General features: G+C 41.0%; 1 long non-coding RNA gene across 3 annotated transcripts; it reads right to left on the reverse strand.

Moving 5' to 3' along the window:
* Window positions 1-4,105: 4,105 nt before the first annotated feature.
* Window positions 4,106-16,176, reverse strand: LOC127309166 (uncharacterized). 3 transcript variants are annotated; one of them, XR_007856980.2, is made up of 12 exons: window positions 15,915-16,176; window positions 15,736-15,835; window positions 14,019-14,301; window positions 13,126-13,323; window positions 12,323-12,449; window positions 11,085-11,276; window positions 8,455-8,527; window positions 7,413-7,570; window positions 6,139-6,395; window positions 5,374-5,476; window positions 5,168-5,232; window positions 4,106-4,509 (listed from the first exon to the last, which is right to left on the reverse strand). It is a non-coding gene; the product is annotated as an uncharacterized lncRNA (long non-coding RNA). The 3 variants fall into 3 exon arrangements; XR_007856979.2 differs by lacking the exon at window positions 5,374-5,476 and having other exon boundaries at window positions 4,111-4,509; window positions 13,149-13,323; window positions 15,915-16,173; XR_007856977.2 differs by lacking the exon at window positions 5,374-5,476 and having other exon boundaries at window positions 4,111-4,509; window positions 15,915-16,173.
* Between the last annotated feature and the right edge of the window lie 206 nt (window positions 16,177-16,382).

Consider the following 16,382-nt stretch of genomic DNA (forward strand, 5'->3'; position numbering starts at 1 on the left):
AGCAAAACAAATTCATGGCAATAAATAAGGCAATTTGAACACAAGAGACAATTCAAATATGATCAATAAATATCTACCTCATAATTGATTACCAATTGTCCTAGGACAAGAGGTATTAGGAAATATTTCTCGGTGGTAGTTTGTAAGTATACATAAGATCATATTTACAACGAACAAAGCATATGGTAAAAGATAAGAGTTAACCATCATGCAAAGAAAGTTTCTTGATAGCTTCATTTAGTCACACCAACATGCAAGGCAATTAATAGTATTCATACCAACATGCAAAGCAATTAATAGTATTCATACCAACATGCAAAGCAATTAATAGTATGACTTGAAGCACATGGTTTTTCAAAAATGTATTGAGGGACACGTTGTGAAAAACCATGCCAAGAAAAACTTTCACAAATAAGATCCACAAAGATATTAGCAATGAAGCTATTTAAGCAAATTGGAGCTTGTTTGAGCAAACATGCCACATAGGGGAGAGATAATTAACGGTATCAATTCTATGTGACACAACCTCCAATATATGTTTCATTCTCTTTACTCGTTCATGTATTATGATATATCCTCGTGATCTAATCATTCATGTATTACAGTGTCCTCATGACCATTCTCTTTACCCTTCCCGACTCAATTTATAGGATCCCAGTGAAATCAACAGATAGGTGGGCATGAGTGTGATAAAATGACAAATTCCTAACATTACTAATGCAAAAGATAAGGTAACACTTGATTAGGGATGGCACCCGCAGGGTATGGGTACGGGTAAAGTCATCCCATACCCGTACCCGTCACCTTTAATCTTACCTATCACCTGTACCCATATCCATCAACGAGTACAAGTTTTTCCAATACCCGTCACCCGACAGGGTAAATGGGTATCCGTGGGTAAAAATACCAGCGCTTACATCACATCAAATTGATAAAAAATGACATGAGGTGAAGCGATTCTTCTCTTTTGACTAAACTTGGTCACAACTAAAGCTAGTTTTCCGCTGGTACATTTGAGCATATCCTCTTAGCTAGCGTTTGTACGTACTTCTTCCTAAACCAGACCATTAGCTTGCATACGCACTGATCGCATCTCCATGTGTATACTACGCAGCTTTCCGGCCGGACGACTCGATTACACGAACAACTTAAACAAATAAAATATGATGAACTACTAACTAACAAGATTAGTTCCAACAATCACCTCCCTAATCTTGTTGTTACTTATTTCTCTCTCTTGAAGCCCATGGTCGTCGATATCGTCGGTGCACCTCGCAGATGGCCGCCAATGCCATCTTGCACGCCGATTGCCGCCGTCACCATTTGGCCTCGCCGAGAGACGCACCTCCTACGCCTTCACCGCGAGCGTGCCGCCATGACACACTCGATGCCGCATGTTCGCCGCCGGTGCCGCACCTCGCCGGTGGCTCGCCTCCATGTTCGCCACCGGCCGGTGCCGCAACTCGCCGGTGACATAATTTGATAAGATCCCTACACAGCACTGGTCCATGGCGTCCACAAGAAGGCCTTTAACAGCCAAAAAAGTAGATGAATTACATTGGCGTGGATTCGTGTTTGAATCGGATGGGTCAGGTAGATAGGTAGGCGGGGAAGAAAGAAGAAAGAACGCGGGATAGGTAGGAAAAAGGATGCACTGATGAATTGTTGCGAAAAATACAGAATTGGGACCCAGAAGAAACTATTGTGCTAGTACTGAATACAGGAAGCTACGGGGCATTTTCTTCACCAGCCAGGCGCACGCGATGACGGGTGGCCGGTGCAATCTCGCTATATACCAACATGAATAATGGATGCCTGAGAACAAGGAGTTGAATACTGGCCTGATTGTTAGATGGAGAAGAGCTAGCCGCTGGCCTTCCGGCCAGTCCACAACGCCTCGCCTCCGCACGAACACGTCGGTGAATCGGTGCCGCCGCTTCTGCCGTCACCACTCACTCACCGGCCGGCCATGGCGCTCACCCTCACTCTCCTCGACAAGTAAAAGTCAAAGTCTAAGTCATAGTCACACGCGCAATCCACACGCGGTGTGTTGCGAATGACTCGTATATATAGAACTGGGGGAGCTTGAAGAAGACAGGATGAAGTGGTACGATGGGAGAGGATGGATAACCAAGATCAACTGTGCCACGGATGGCTGACTTGCCATATTCCCTCTCGTCAAACAAGACGTTGAGTATGTAAATGATGTGACTCCTTAAAATTTGTGATCCATGGCATTCATCATAGGCCCAAAAAACAATCCAATCCCATTAATTAAAGGTTGGTAAGTAAAGCGTGTGAAATACTCACAGGTCATAGCCATTAGAAAGCATGCAACTTCACGATTTTTCCCTAACAAGAGTGGACTATTGCTTGCTTCCCTGTGCCTACCTAGATCTTATTGTGTCTGGGTATCACGACCTGTTGGTGATCCTAATTTGCGGGACTCGAAACATTTTTGTTCTTTTCAGGCTCATTAGCTCTGATGTGCAACTACGAGTTCATATGTTCCAGAATTTGCATGTGTACATTGAAGAAGCATTGATCTTTAGATATTTTCGGTCATGTCCTAGCTGAGTCGCCACAGCGTTTGTCTCGAACCCAACCCATGATTCACATGTTGTGCCAAGATAGCTCGTACAGAGAAGTGTCAAGTGTCCTCCACATAGTGGCCTGCTCTGAAAATACAAATTCCCTGTCATAGTCACACGCGCAAGCCACACACAGTGTGTGACCGAGTGTCTCATATGTATACAGCTGAGAGAGGTTGAAGAATATTGGGTGAGGTGCTACGATGGAGAGGATGGATAGCCGAGATTAACTGTGCCACGGATGGCTGAGTTGCCATGTTCCCTCTCGTCAAACAAGACGTAAATGATGTGACTCCTTGAAATTTGTGATCCATGGCATTTATCACAGGCCCAAAAAACAATCCAATCCCATTAATTAAAGGCTGGTAGGTAAAGCGTGTGAAATACTCACAGGTCACAGCCATTAGAAAGCATGCAACTTCACGATTTTTTTTCCTAACAGGAGCTGACTACTGCTTGCTTACGTGTGCCTATCAAGATCTTATTGTGTCTAGGTATCACGGCTTGTTGGCGATCCTAATTTGCGGGAGGATAGACTCGAAACATTTTTGTTCTTTTCAGGCTCATTAGCTCTGATGTGCAACTACGAGTTCATATGTTCCGGAATTTGCATGTGTAGATTGGAGAAGTGGTGATCTTTAGATATTTTCGGTCATGTCACAGCATTGCATGCTTTGTCTCGAACCCAACCATTATTCACATGTTGTGCAAAGATTGCTGCCTAACTTCCGTAAAGAGAATTGTCCTCCACATAGTGGCCTGCTCTGCAAATACAAATTCCCTGTCCTAAAAACCCTGAAGTGAAGCACACAAAAATGAAACCTTATCCAGTTTGATCAAGTGCTATTCATAGAACTAAATAGAAACAAAGTTTGGATGTCAAAGGATCTTTTGGTAAAAGAAAATTATTCAAGACTCGCAAATCAATGAATCAATATACATTCTTGTTCAAGTAATAAGAGACAATATAATTCAAGTTTTAAGTCGTGTTCTACTTCTCTTACTTTTGTACATGCATGGGAACCCTAACAACTCAACATGAGAGACCTACTACTTCCAGGTAGCATTCTTCCCTGATGCTTTTGCCCCACGTACGCTGCCCAGCCTCATGTTCAAAATCAATCGCCGAAGCTAGCTGCCAAGATATATTCTGATTACAACGTAGCACTTGTCAAACGATATATTATCTCTGTAGTTGTAAAAGACTGGCAGAAAAAGTGGTAATTAATCAATCAAAATTAATTCCAAATTTCAGCTTGGCATACTCTGTTTTTAGATACACGGTAAAAACCTATACTTCAAGAGATACTAAAGTGCATAAAGCACAGATCTCAAATGACATTCAGGCATACAAATATATACCACCAAACAGCAACCCCAGGACACCGAACAACCAACATCAAGAAAACGTGCTGGTGCACGGAGGGGAAGTTTCTGCAATCAATCCCAAACACATTGCTATCATTCCTACGGCGGGCATATGACGACGTCTCCTTGTACCCGATGGTCTTCCAGCTCCAAAGGGATGCTTTAGGCAACATGATATGGGCAGATTTCTAGACATTAACGATTGCATGGCAACATGGAAAAATAAGGATAGTCATAAGGGAATTAAGTGCAGCAGCACTAGCTAGTCAAAGTACACAAGTAGATACACATTGTATATCTGGATCTATATACATAATCAGGCATACATGTTATCTGATACAAGTGAATAGACTTGTGTGTGGTAATCTACCGAAGCAACTAGCCTTCCTTTCAACAAGAAGCCAGCTTGACGATTTCCTTGAGCCCCATATTGATTGAGCGGTGCTCCACACATCCTCCCCGTCAAACTCCATCTTCTTCGCTGGCAAGGTCGACACCACCAACCGCTCCAATTAGAAGCACGAGGACGCTCCAGATGATTTGGTCATCCCTGTCATACAAAAGCATGTTTCTTATAGCAAATAAATAAATGCAACATCATCCTAATCTATCCTCACGAAGAAAGATACAAAATGTAGCCTAAGTGCATGCTGACCGAAATGTAGACACAGGATGTCTATTCAGTTATGGTAATTCTTTTAAAGTGCAAGTAGCAAGTACAACCAACTAACATAGACATCTTAGCATCGATCTCAACATACTGGCACACTGCACACGAATCTCAGACACAACTCAGAGGAGTAATAAGCAAAGCTGCATTCAGTTCCATGGTTTTAAACCCACCATAGAAGTGCAGAAAAAAAAAGCCCACCTTTTTCCGACAGAGCAACCAAAATGGAGGAGATACAACCCAAAATTCAATACTGTACGAAAGCACTAACATGATAAGATGGTCCTCGATATATTTATATTGAACAAAATAACAACAAACCACATAGTGTTCATTGAATCTAAACAAGGAGACACAATTTGCAATTACTGATTCAAATAAGTTGTACATGGTATATGATACCAATCGACTCAAAATACGATGTGATAAGATTAATCCATACAATGTACGATTCATTTGCAAAACAAACACACCAGGTACAACTGAAGATACGACACAGTATTAAGTTAGACTGGAATAGAAAGTAGTAAATAGTTACCTCCATGCCAATCAAAAGACGCCAAATAAGGATGTACATTCATCGAGCTGCGGTAAAGCGGAGTGCTGCAAGTTGTACATAAGTGCTAGATTAGGCTTCAACAAGTAAAAAACATGTTGATGTCCTCAAAATTATAGCGTCACAAGTAAACAACTCTTTATCCTTGACAAGACATCTTCAACAATTACGCAACACACTAAATTTACCATTTCAATCATACACCAAGAGAATCCATTTATCTGACCTAGAAGTGAACTCTCAAATACAAGCCGACAAAACTCTATCTCAAGCTTTCCACCAATAAGGAAGCTGCATTAAGCGAATAAATGTGAGTCCCAAGCATTGGAAACTGTATATCTGTATTTCCATTTTAGAGGATATGCTCTTGGGGAAAGAGCACACGGCTAGCTATGCAAGATACGCTACATCGGAAACACCACTAGGATAACGACAACTCATTATATCGCAGAGAACAGGAAGCGGTTCATTCACCGGTCAAGTTATCACCCAAATGAATAGAATTGAACATGTGGTTGCTATACTACTACATTCCAATACCAAAATTGGATCAGGTCCAATATCTACTCCAAGTGGTTGTTGTGCTACAAAAAACCTTAAACATTTTAATCAATTAAACAACACCGAGACTGCACCCACATGGACTGGGCCAAGCTGAATCAGTTCGGCTACGTAACCGAGTAATATTTTTTTTGCAGTTTTGGAAGACCGGGGCAGGGCCCAGTATGGTCCCCAAGAGAGTCTGCCTATGGCTAGTTGCCATCCCGCTCAAGCTCCCTCTCACACAGGTTGGCCAAGATAATATTTAATCTACAAATATGAAAGAATAAGTTATGCTATCATCAATCACACAAGGTACCCACTAGTCAGACAGATTGGTGTACTGTAATGGAGGAAACGCTAAGCTAGCCGCAGACCTTGCGTACAGATTAGGAGTGCCAGAGTAATCTCACCATGAATCTCTAAGCTGCAACAATCGACGAAGCAACCCAGTAGAGGCGGCATCCTGGCACCCAGCGCTCATCCCCTGACCTGACCCAAGTGGTTGGACCGGTGGCTTGAGCACCGGACAAACAGAAGCGGCCGAGGTAGGTCCGGCATCAAAGGCCACCACATGGTGTCATGTTGGAGCCACGGTGCATGAGTCAGAGGGGGTACCAAATAGAACTAGTGAAAAAGATTGTTGCACGAGAATGGCTGTCAAGTTGTCCTGTCAAAGTCAAAGTAACAGAAAAGAGTCAAACATCACACACTAGCTATTGGCCAGTTACAAGTAGATACAACGAGCAAAATCAACCACAAATTATATTAAAACATGTATAATGTGGTCGTTCTGTAACTAGCCTATCGAGGAGATCATAACTTTCTTTCACAATAGTAGTATATCAGGAATATCATATCCTTTCAATAATTATGTTTTATGTTATATATAGCGAAATGACTGGCAAATAAGGAGAAACACTTTCAGTAATGTATTACAGACTTGCTTAGCTTTATTAAAGACTGGCTCAAGGAAATAGAGCACGGATTAAATATTTTTTTAAAAAAATCAAGCATGTTAAGTTCGACATTCTCTCATCCCAAATGCATGATGTTTCAAGAATTTGTACTCAAAACCAAGAAAGGTGAAAGAAAGACAGAAAAAAAGGAACCAAACTCGTGTCACGTCCACGGAACCGCACCCCTATTGATTTAAGGATCTATCAAAAATAGGTTAGAAATATATTTACTGTTGGTTACTTATAAACACTTATTTTTCTACAGAATAACATAGTACTGCCATCAGACTAGACGATGAAACAACTCGTGTTCTATGATAAATATTCAAACGCATAATTTATTGAGTGCATGGCAATGGTGCTGCACAAACTTTGTTAAGCATGATTACTTAAACACGTGAAACCATGAAGGGCTGAACTATTTCGGGCAACATAAACTATCATTAACTTCACTCCCAAGAACGAAAGTATGAAACCAAATAAGTGTGAAGCATAAACAGAGGTAAGTGGTTGCATGAAGCAATGTACTATGATAAGTACCAATCCTATTACTTCAGCTTGTTTTCTGTATATTATGTAGTACATATAATTTTAGCCCAACGTTTGGTTGTACAAGTAATGAATTTCAGTAGTGTGAGCTAAAACTAGCCAACTAGAGCACGGTACAACGATTTATGTTGAATTCACAGGGACAGAAAAAAAGGAGAAGGGGACATGCGCTTGTCAACCTCATATGTTTTTTCATACACCGGCAAGTATCGGAGTTCCTGACAGACCCCGCCACACCCTGGTCAACATAAGTGCCTTTGTTGCATGTGTGGGCCGGCGAAAGTATGTATAGAGGCCACTAGGAGCAGGGATGCAGTCCATCTGATGCGCCCTTCTTCTGTAAATACACACATAGAAATGTCAGATCTGATATACTAGGAGTTTCACAAATCAATTGGCTTCCATGCAATTATTACAAAAACCATCTAGATTTTATAACATTCAGTGATGAAAACGAGTAAAGTTCTTGAAATGAAACCTGAAAAAAATACAACTGAGAATAACTACACAGATTGGATGACAAACAGTAAAATTTTGAACCAAATCATCATTAACTGCTTCTTACAAGATAAGATATACTTCAGTTAATGCACATCCACACACCTGCTTACAAGAATAGCTTTGGTTTGTGAAAATAAATTGGGGCCTAGTACATCTTATAATAGTGAACAGAGGAAGTATACTTAAACATCCATCGCTCTATTTCCTTGAGCCAGTACATCTTATAATTGTGAAAAAGCAAGGAGTCTGACCAAATTAAGCAACCACTTCATAACAATGTACTAACTCCTAATCAAACTATCAGGGCTAGGTAAAAATATACTAATAAAAAGATAAAAAAGTTTGTAACAGAGTGAAAAAATATTTCCCTCTTAACCAGAACTAAAACATGTCAAATAAGGGAGCTATTCTCCCAAAACAGGAACTGATCAAGACCACACAGCACTAACAATTAGCATTGAGAACCATGCATATAACAACAACCAGAGTCAACTAAAAAAATCATGAAGTCCACTACCTTACCAAGAATACTAGCACAAGGACCTCAAATAACCAGTATAGATACAAAATTCCTACCAAAAGAATTTAGAAAGCTAGATGGCAAGATAGCCATCACAACCATATTTCCAAATCCAAGTCATCGCCTCGATGGCCAGAACATAACATGGCTACAACAAGCGCAAGGCAGCTAGACTTCGAAAGGGTGAACCAGGAGCTCACCATAGAGGTTGTACCAGACCAGGCAGAACCTGCCAAGCCGAATAACCCCCGCCTGCACCAGACCAGGCAGAACCTGCAGATAACAAAAATGGTGAGCTCCAGAAACAACTAAGCACCAGACCAAGAGGCAACATATTTAGTAACCGATAGCATCCAGCCATCAACAACAAAGCAACCATTGACCCTTTAAACTAAAAACAAAGCTTCAAATTACAAAAAAAGTCAACACTTCAGGAATGAGTTAAGGTTTAGTTTCCAGGTTAGAATCTAACTAAACCATGATATGCGCCAAGATGCTAAATATTCCGAATTAGCACAAACAGATCATTATTCCACCACATAATCAAAATAGCATGAATTTAATTAAGGCAAGCACCAGATCGGAGAACACATGTACAAAAGCATTCAAACTGACCACAAAGCTAAGCTTTGGGTTCAATATTATTATACAAAAGGGAAGCACAATTTCTATGCTGACAGTTAACCATAATTCTAGCACAAGTATATCAGTTGGCATCACAACCAGGAGACAACACCACTCCATATACCCGTCTGACCTTTATGACAATGAAGAGCAAAGCATATAAAACCAAGTTACCAGAAAAACAGAAACAAGCTCTCATACGAGACATCATGACAACAACAGTTACATGTCTCCATTTCCAGAGCTCAAAAACTAGATGGGTTGTACAAAATTAGCACAAAGAGAAGATGACAACAGAACAAGTACTCCAACTTGCAATTCGGGCAACAATACTAGGCAAAACTGCATATCCATCTTTCAAGAAAAGCAACAGCAGCCCATGCATTTCAATTCCTCTTTCAATATCATTTCAAACAACCAACAAAAAACATCTTTATAAGGCAGCATTATGTTGAATCACAGAATAACCGATAAAAAACAATATAACACGATACCTGACTATGCCAAAACAAGAAAAAAGCATAGGTTTAAAGACAATTGCATTAAGAAGGGCTCGCCACAAAAAAAGGAAAAGTAGCATTATATGCAACCACCAAACAAGCAAGAATGATCCCTACGCTTACTACAGTAGACATGGTTCAAAAAAGCGTATGCCTAGGCGCGCTTAAGCGCTGAGCGGCGGCCTTACGCTTCGCTTATGGCCTGAGCGCGCAATTAAGCGACCTTGTGTGCTCATGCTAGAATCTAGTCAAGGAAAGAGGGTAGGGAAGGAGCGATGGATGCAGGGAAGGTGGGGCGAAGCCATGGAGGGAGGGGCGGAGACAATCCATGGAACAGGAGCTGCAGGAAGGCCATTGCGGCTGTTGATGCGTGATTCAAAGGGAGCAGGTGAGGGAAAGAGATAAAAGAGAGTAGATGGATGGTTGAGATTAGAAAATATAGATGGTTCAGATTGAGCTGAGCAGTCTAGGGTTTTGAATGGGCCTTACTGGGCTAATATTGTCTCGCTGGGCTAACTTTAAAGGAAGATTGGAGGTTGTATGCACTAAAAATGCAACCGACTGCACTTAAGCAGCACTTCCGTACAATTTTGGCCTGAGCGCTTAAGTGGCGCTTAAGCTCGCTTAAGCAACACTTCCTCTAGGCGGTGCCTCACTGCTCGCTTAGCGCTCAGCGCTTTTTTGAACCTTGACAGTAGACGAGGTTTCAGAAGAGTAAGACACCTGTTTTCAAAAGGTACCGGTAGGCCAAGTCAAGGGGGTGACCCGGGAGGCACCACAATCATCATGTGCCCGCGTTCCTCACCACTACCAACCCCGTGCCCTCTTTGCTTCCTCGGACAGAGCCCACTGGTACAACTTCTCATATGCGTACACTTGCTCCATAATCAGAGCCAGAGCCATGTTATTGTTAGTTGGTTGAACAAGATCGCCTCATCAGTCACTTGCACGAGGACCGACATGAACTACCTGAATGCACTTCAAAGTAAAAACTTCAATATTTCAAGTTTTAACTTTTGATACGCAAATGTTTTTGCTATTGTGTTAGTACTGCCATTTTTTTGAGACAATATAAAAACCCCTTTTTTAGCAACTCTGAGATCATGGCCAAATAAAATTTGTTTCATAATGAAAGGAATCAACCACCCTGATGAAGAATTCAAATCGAAATGAATTTTCATATGGCTGTACTAAATAAGAATAATCTTGCAACACTTGAAGTATGACCATCCCTTTTATGATGTCATTTATTTGGTAATAGCAACTAGGCATGTTATTGCATCATTATCAGGAGTTAATAGCTATCAGTCAAACTAATCCCTAGGACCAAGCAAACCCTAGTGTTATTGGCTTCCCACTTTAATTCATGCTAGAAACAGGATACATCATCAAAATTCTAAAACAAGAACAAAAAGGCAAAATATTTTTTGTACAAAAGAGCATTTAGGAAAACTAGAAACGGTAGGATGATTGTGTAATGCAATACCATACTTGTGAAGCAACTCCATGACACTACAAGGTTCTAGCCTGGTACTAATAATCATGGACATTTAATAAAAATCATTCGTAAAATACAAATAAAGAGTAGAGCAAATAGTGCATGTATCTGAATGTGCACATAAGAAACAACACAGAAATGATGAAGTGGTTTATGCAACTCAATTTACTCGAAAAAATTGCACAAGGATGAGGAATAGCGAGTATACCTTATTGCAGCAACAGATCATCCACATCACTCCACGAGTGAGCACACAAAGAGGGTGCTAACAGGTCTCGACGGCTAACTTCTTGAACTAGATGGCCAATTGCGGTCGACTTACAAGAGTCGACATGGCTAGTGACCACAATGTTAGTGTGAGACTTCTCCTTTCCCATGGCTGAACTATTTAGTTGCCAAACTGTAGAAACAAGGTAAAGATGTTCAAAAACAACAGATGAATAAAATGGAAAAATCAACACCTAAGACAAGACACTTTATACCAGCCATAGTCAAATCAAATCGGTTCAATACTAAAATTCTTAGGTCTAGTCACATATATAGCCTAAGGTGCACAACTAAAGTGAGAGCAGTAAAATTCTCACAAGCAGTCGATAACAAATGGTAAAGAAAGTAGCGAATGGCACAATGATACCAGTAAATGTAAATACTACAGGTTTTGAAATTAGAAAAACCCTAAATATAGCATCAATGTTTGAGAAGTATCCAAATCCACCGCTTGGAATATGGGTGTACAGCTGAATTTTCTCTGTTTACTAGGACTTAATGGCGCCATTTCTATGGTTTAGGACAAGTTGCGGGTCCTTCAGATCAATCAGAATGGTGCAGCATAGAAGATAAAAAAAATGTGTTCATTCAACCCCACAAATAAAGGATACTAGAGCCCATCTTAAGCACACAGATACATTCTTCATCCAACTTCCAGTGTAACATGCACATTTTCACATATTCCTTTAATCCATTCATTTAGTATGGAAAATAAAAATAAGTCTACAAATAAACATTAGAGCATATAAAAGCTAACAGAGAAATGGCTCAACTCTTCCTATTATTCAGGTTAGCATGATATTGTTCTGAATGTGATGTTGATAAAATTTCTGCACTAAAAAGGTAAGTGTTGCTGAATAAATTACACAATGGCATCCTCTTGGAATAGTAAGAAATTTTTAATTTGAAAGTGGAAAAAATGAAATCTTTTAAGATGGCTAATGGCTATTACCATATTTCAATACAGCACAAGTCCAATCGCTTTACATGTATGATAGATGGCACAATAAATAACTAAACCTAACAACTAATCCACGTGCTTGTTTTGTATTGCATTGCAAGCTATTAAGATGTCAGCATCATCTACCTTTGAAAATAGCTTAGTACAAAACATAAATGTTTCGATACTAGAAAGCAATATCCAATGGGACAAGCCACAAACAAGAATGAGCTGCTTACTTATCTGTTGCCACAAATGCGCAGCGTTCTCCTCAACAACCAGCTGGTGTTCATTCTCATTCATAAGAGTAGCCAACACCTTCCTATTATACAGCCTCAAGCCTTGAAGGCTCCTTTATCTCGGCACCTGTAACAACCAGAACAATATTATAGCTTAGCATATACTACAATATAAAAATCAATATAGATTTTTCTAAAAATCAAACATCATAAATTTTGAACAATTTTAAAGAAAAATTATCAACATCTATACTAAAAAATCAATATAGTTACATACATTATGCAATTTGATTTCATACTGTGTCTATTGTGTGGTGTGATAGTTGATAGTTTATTTTATAAATTTGGCAAAACATTACACCATTTGACTTCAGAAAAAACAAATACTTTACCAACATCTATACTACAAAATCAATATAATTAGATACATCATGCAATTTTCTTTCATACTGGGTCTATTTGGTATTGTGATAGTTTATTTTATAAACTTGGTCAAACATTACACCATTTGACTTCAGAAAAAACATATACGCCTCCTTTTTAATAGGGGGTAGTACTTTTTATGTGTAGTGTAGATTTGAAAAAAGTCACATACATTTCAGCAAAAGACAATAACTCATAAATACCACCAGCTAACAAACCCGCAAGATACTGTGTTACAATGTTGTCTCAGTGTTATGCTCAGTGAAATGTGACATAAAAAGGTCCATTTGCAGATGATGATTTGTAATGGAAAGAGCCTACTTATAGTGACTCTTCCGAGAGCAAAAGCAACAAGGGGATAATTAATCTAGCATTTGTACCAGGACAGTGCAGCAGCCACTACCAAAATGATTTAGACATCCAGCCTAGTCCTTGTGGCTTATGATGTGCATCGTTGCTTGCCGATGCATCCAAGCAGTCCTTGATCCACGGTGAGATCCAGCCTAGTACATGGAATCAAAAACGGGCGCAGGTTGCTGAATAATGCATCTAGCAGCTCTGGAATGACCCGAGCAGATCTGGAAATGTGGCAATATCAGTAATAGATAGTGCATGTAGCTGAATAATCTAGCAGCACTAGCTACTAGTAAACATCAAGAAATAACCCGAGCTGGTCCGGAAACACATTCATGCAAGCAAGAGAAATGCCTGACAAACACCATGAGCCAACTCACAAAAAATACTCCCTACGGCTCCAATTAGTTGTCACAGCAGACGGGCACGCATGTTTGTAATCAGTACATGTACATCGACAGGTAATCTAGGCAAGAGGGAAAACAAAATTCCGACAGCAGTAAGACACCTGTCGTGACCCAGGTCAAGTAAGCAGGAGGCTACAGGACAATAATGATGGACAACACATAGTAGCAGCAAAAAAGATCTTGTGGATAACAGATCTCGTGGAATGAGCGGCAATAATTAAATAGATGACCTAGAATGTGCACCTGCTTGAATTGTAAAATTTCAGAGATCCAAGTTTTTGAAAGCATACACCACTTAAGCCAATTACTAATAACTCAGTAATATGCACGAGTTAAATCAGGTCTACACCTATATGTGCACGACAGATAACTTGAGAAGTATACAAATCGACCACAAGGCACGACGACAATAGAAATTCACAAAGATACAAGCATGCATTCCTCACTAACATATTCATCAGGAATAAAGACATGATTTTTATGCAAGAATAAATGGAGGAGAGAAACCTCACCGAGAAGAAGCATGTCGTTGACGTGGCTGGCAGCAGTGGGTTGCGGACATGGTGGCTAGAAGAAGGAGATCGCGGAGGTAATCGCTGCAAGACGCCGACAGCAGCCCCCCATGGACGCCACCAGTAGCTCCGGGAAGGCGACCAGCAGGGTGCCCTCCACGTCTCGCTGCACCATGCCTGCACCGCAGCGAACTTCTCCCGCCCGCCGAGGCCGTCGCCCGCACTGCTAGTCGACACCAGCCACCAGGACGACGGATGCAACTCCGCCCCAACCTGTGGTCGCCTAGCATGCCATGGGAACATAGTTCATTTTAGCAAAGATGGTACTGCAACACTGGGACTAATTCCCTAAGTATTATTGTGCACAAATCAATCAGAAGTTCTGCTATTACTGCGAGCTAATGTGTGGAAAAAGCAAGGCTTGCAAAAAAGCTTTGATTCTTAAAAAAAGTAAGGATTCCGTGCATATTACAGACTAGATATGTAAAACCAGAACTTCAGGAAGAATGACTTGCAATACAGGGACCTCTAAAGCCAAGTATTTATATGGAAGCAACACAATCTGGGTAAAAACAGGGACTAGTAAAGTAGTAATGCATCAACGTGTAAAATGAGAAGAACATTAAATTGCACTACTGTTTGTGCTATGCAGCATTATTCATGATTGAAAAAAATGAATTAAAATAAAATCAAACTGTTGCAAGAGAATCACCAAACCTAAACAACTGATTATAATGCATTGAATCCATTAACCATAACACCACTGTGCAATTGGTGGTTAAGTATTGCCGCCACACATGTAAGCGCCATCTAGTACCTGATACGCAAGCATCCAGACCCACGGTTCATCGCTTTGTACAGCTAGAACTATAGGGGTACCAAAATACAGAGGGTCAGCGCCAAGCATATGTAAACTAGAAACACCCATGGATGTTTTCACACTCCTTAATTCAGTGTTACGCTTTTTTTTGTGAGAAGATGGGAATGATTATGTTTACCATCTGACTGATATCACAACAGAAGCACTGAAAGGGTTTAGAAAATGAAGATACCTTAAGCGGGTTTTCTTTCTTTGAATTTATTCCATTTCCAATGAATTTATCTTTATCTACAAAACCTTGGTGCACAAGCATTTAGAATGCATCTTGTAAACTAGTTCTCCTAGAAATGACCGAATAATGCGTGTTACCAGCCTCTTGCCTCTTGACTTTAGAAAACATGCCTAGTCTATATATACAGTTCAATCATAAAAAAGTAGCTACCGAGCTCATCATGATAGCATGGCATGGCATCTTCATTTGGGATGACACTGGCCACTCCAGGCTCATCTCACTATGCAAGACTAGCCAAGATACTTGCAGTAAAGAAAAGAGTCTCTTCAGTACACAACACTGGTGGACTGTAAGCTACTGAACAACAACGGTAGTACTAGAGAGAGAACTGGTAGTACTAAAATGCCCAAAATATGAATGTGCATTGAATCATCAATCAGAAGCTGAAGATTTAGTGTGCGATCTAAGCATGTTCCGTATGTATGTGAGCTGAACATGACTTCCCATGAAGAGAAAAGAGAAGTCAACCATTGAATGAATTAATCCCTCCAATACAGATTGCATGTACGCCATAGAGTGCAGCAGGTTAGCAAACGGATCACCAATCGTGGGAAATTAAGTAGGGAAGAGCACAACAGAACAGAGCAGGGGGAGAAAATAGGTACATTTGCGGGCGGGGCTCCCCCTGGAGCTGGAGCTGGAGCCTGGAGGTCGGATTGGCGACCTAATCGTCCCCACATCTTCACCGTGGCCGTCTACCTAGACCTGCTCCGAATCAAAGAACAAGGGCATTAGCATAGCGGCAAAGGAAGGCGAAGACGCATCGGAGGTGGCACTGACCGACCGAGGAGAAGTTGGGATGGGGTGAAGGTGAGGCCCTCCCTCCATGGATTGGGGGCGGCGGGTGCTCGGGGACTGCAAGGAGACGCGCTTGGTGGTGCGGCCCAGCCGGAGCCATGGATGGCCGGAGCCGAGGCGGCGGGGAAGCGGCGTTGGGTGGATTGGGTACTGAGAGGAGATCGATTGAGTGGGCGGCGTTGGGTCTTGGCGTTCGTTTGCCTCCTCGATTAATGCATGCGTGTTAATTACTAGGAGGCAGCCTATTTTGTTGCTTAGAATTCCCAGCTACCTAATTTATGTGCACTTAAACTAGGATATACTCCAGTGTAGGCCATCGCATTCCCGGCTAATTTTATTGGGTAGTACTCCTCCTCATGTTTTGCCTATCACGACGCATGTACAGTATGTTCATGCCATCTCTTCATTTTCTTCACCTCCTTACACAGCACTATCAGTTTCAGTAGTAGTAGAT

This window comes from Lolium perenne, chromosome 6 (genome assembly GCF_019359855.2).
Source record: "Lolium perenne isolate Kyuss_39 chromosome 6, Kyuss_2.0, whole genome shotgun sequence".
Taxonomy (NCBI): domain Eukaryota; kingdom Viridiplantae; phylum Streptophyta; class Magnoliopsida; order Poales; family Poaceae; genus Lolium; species Lolium perenne.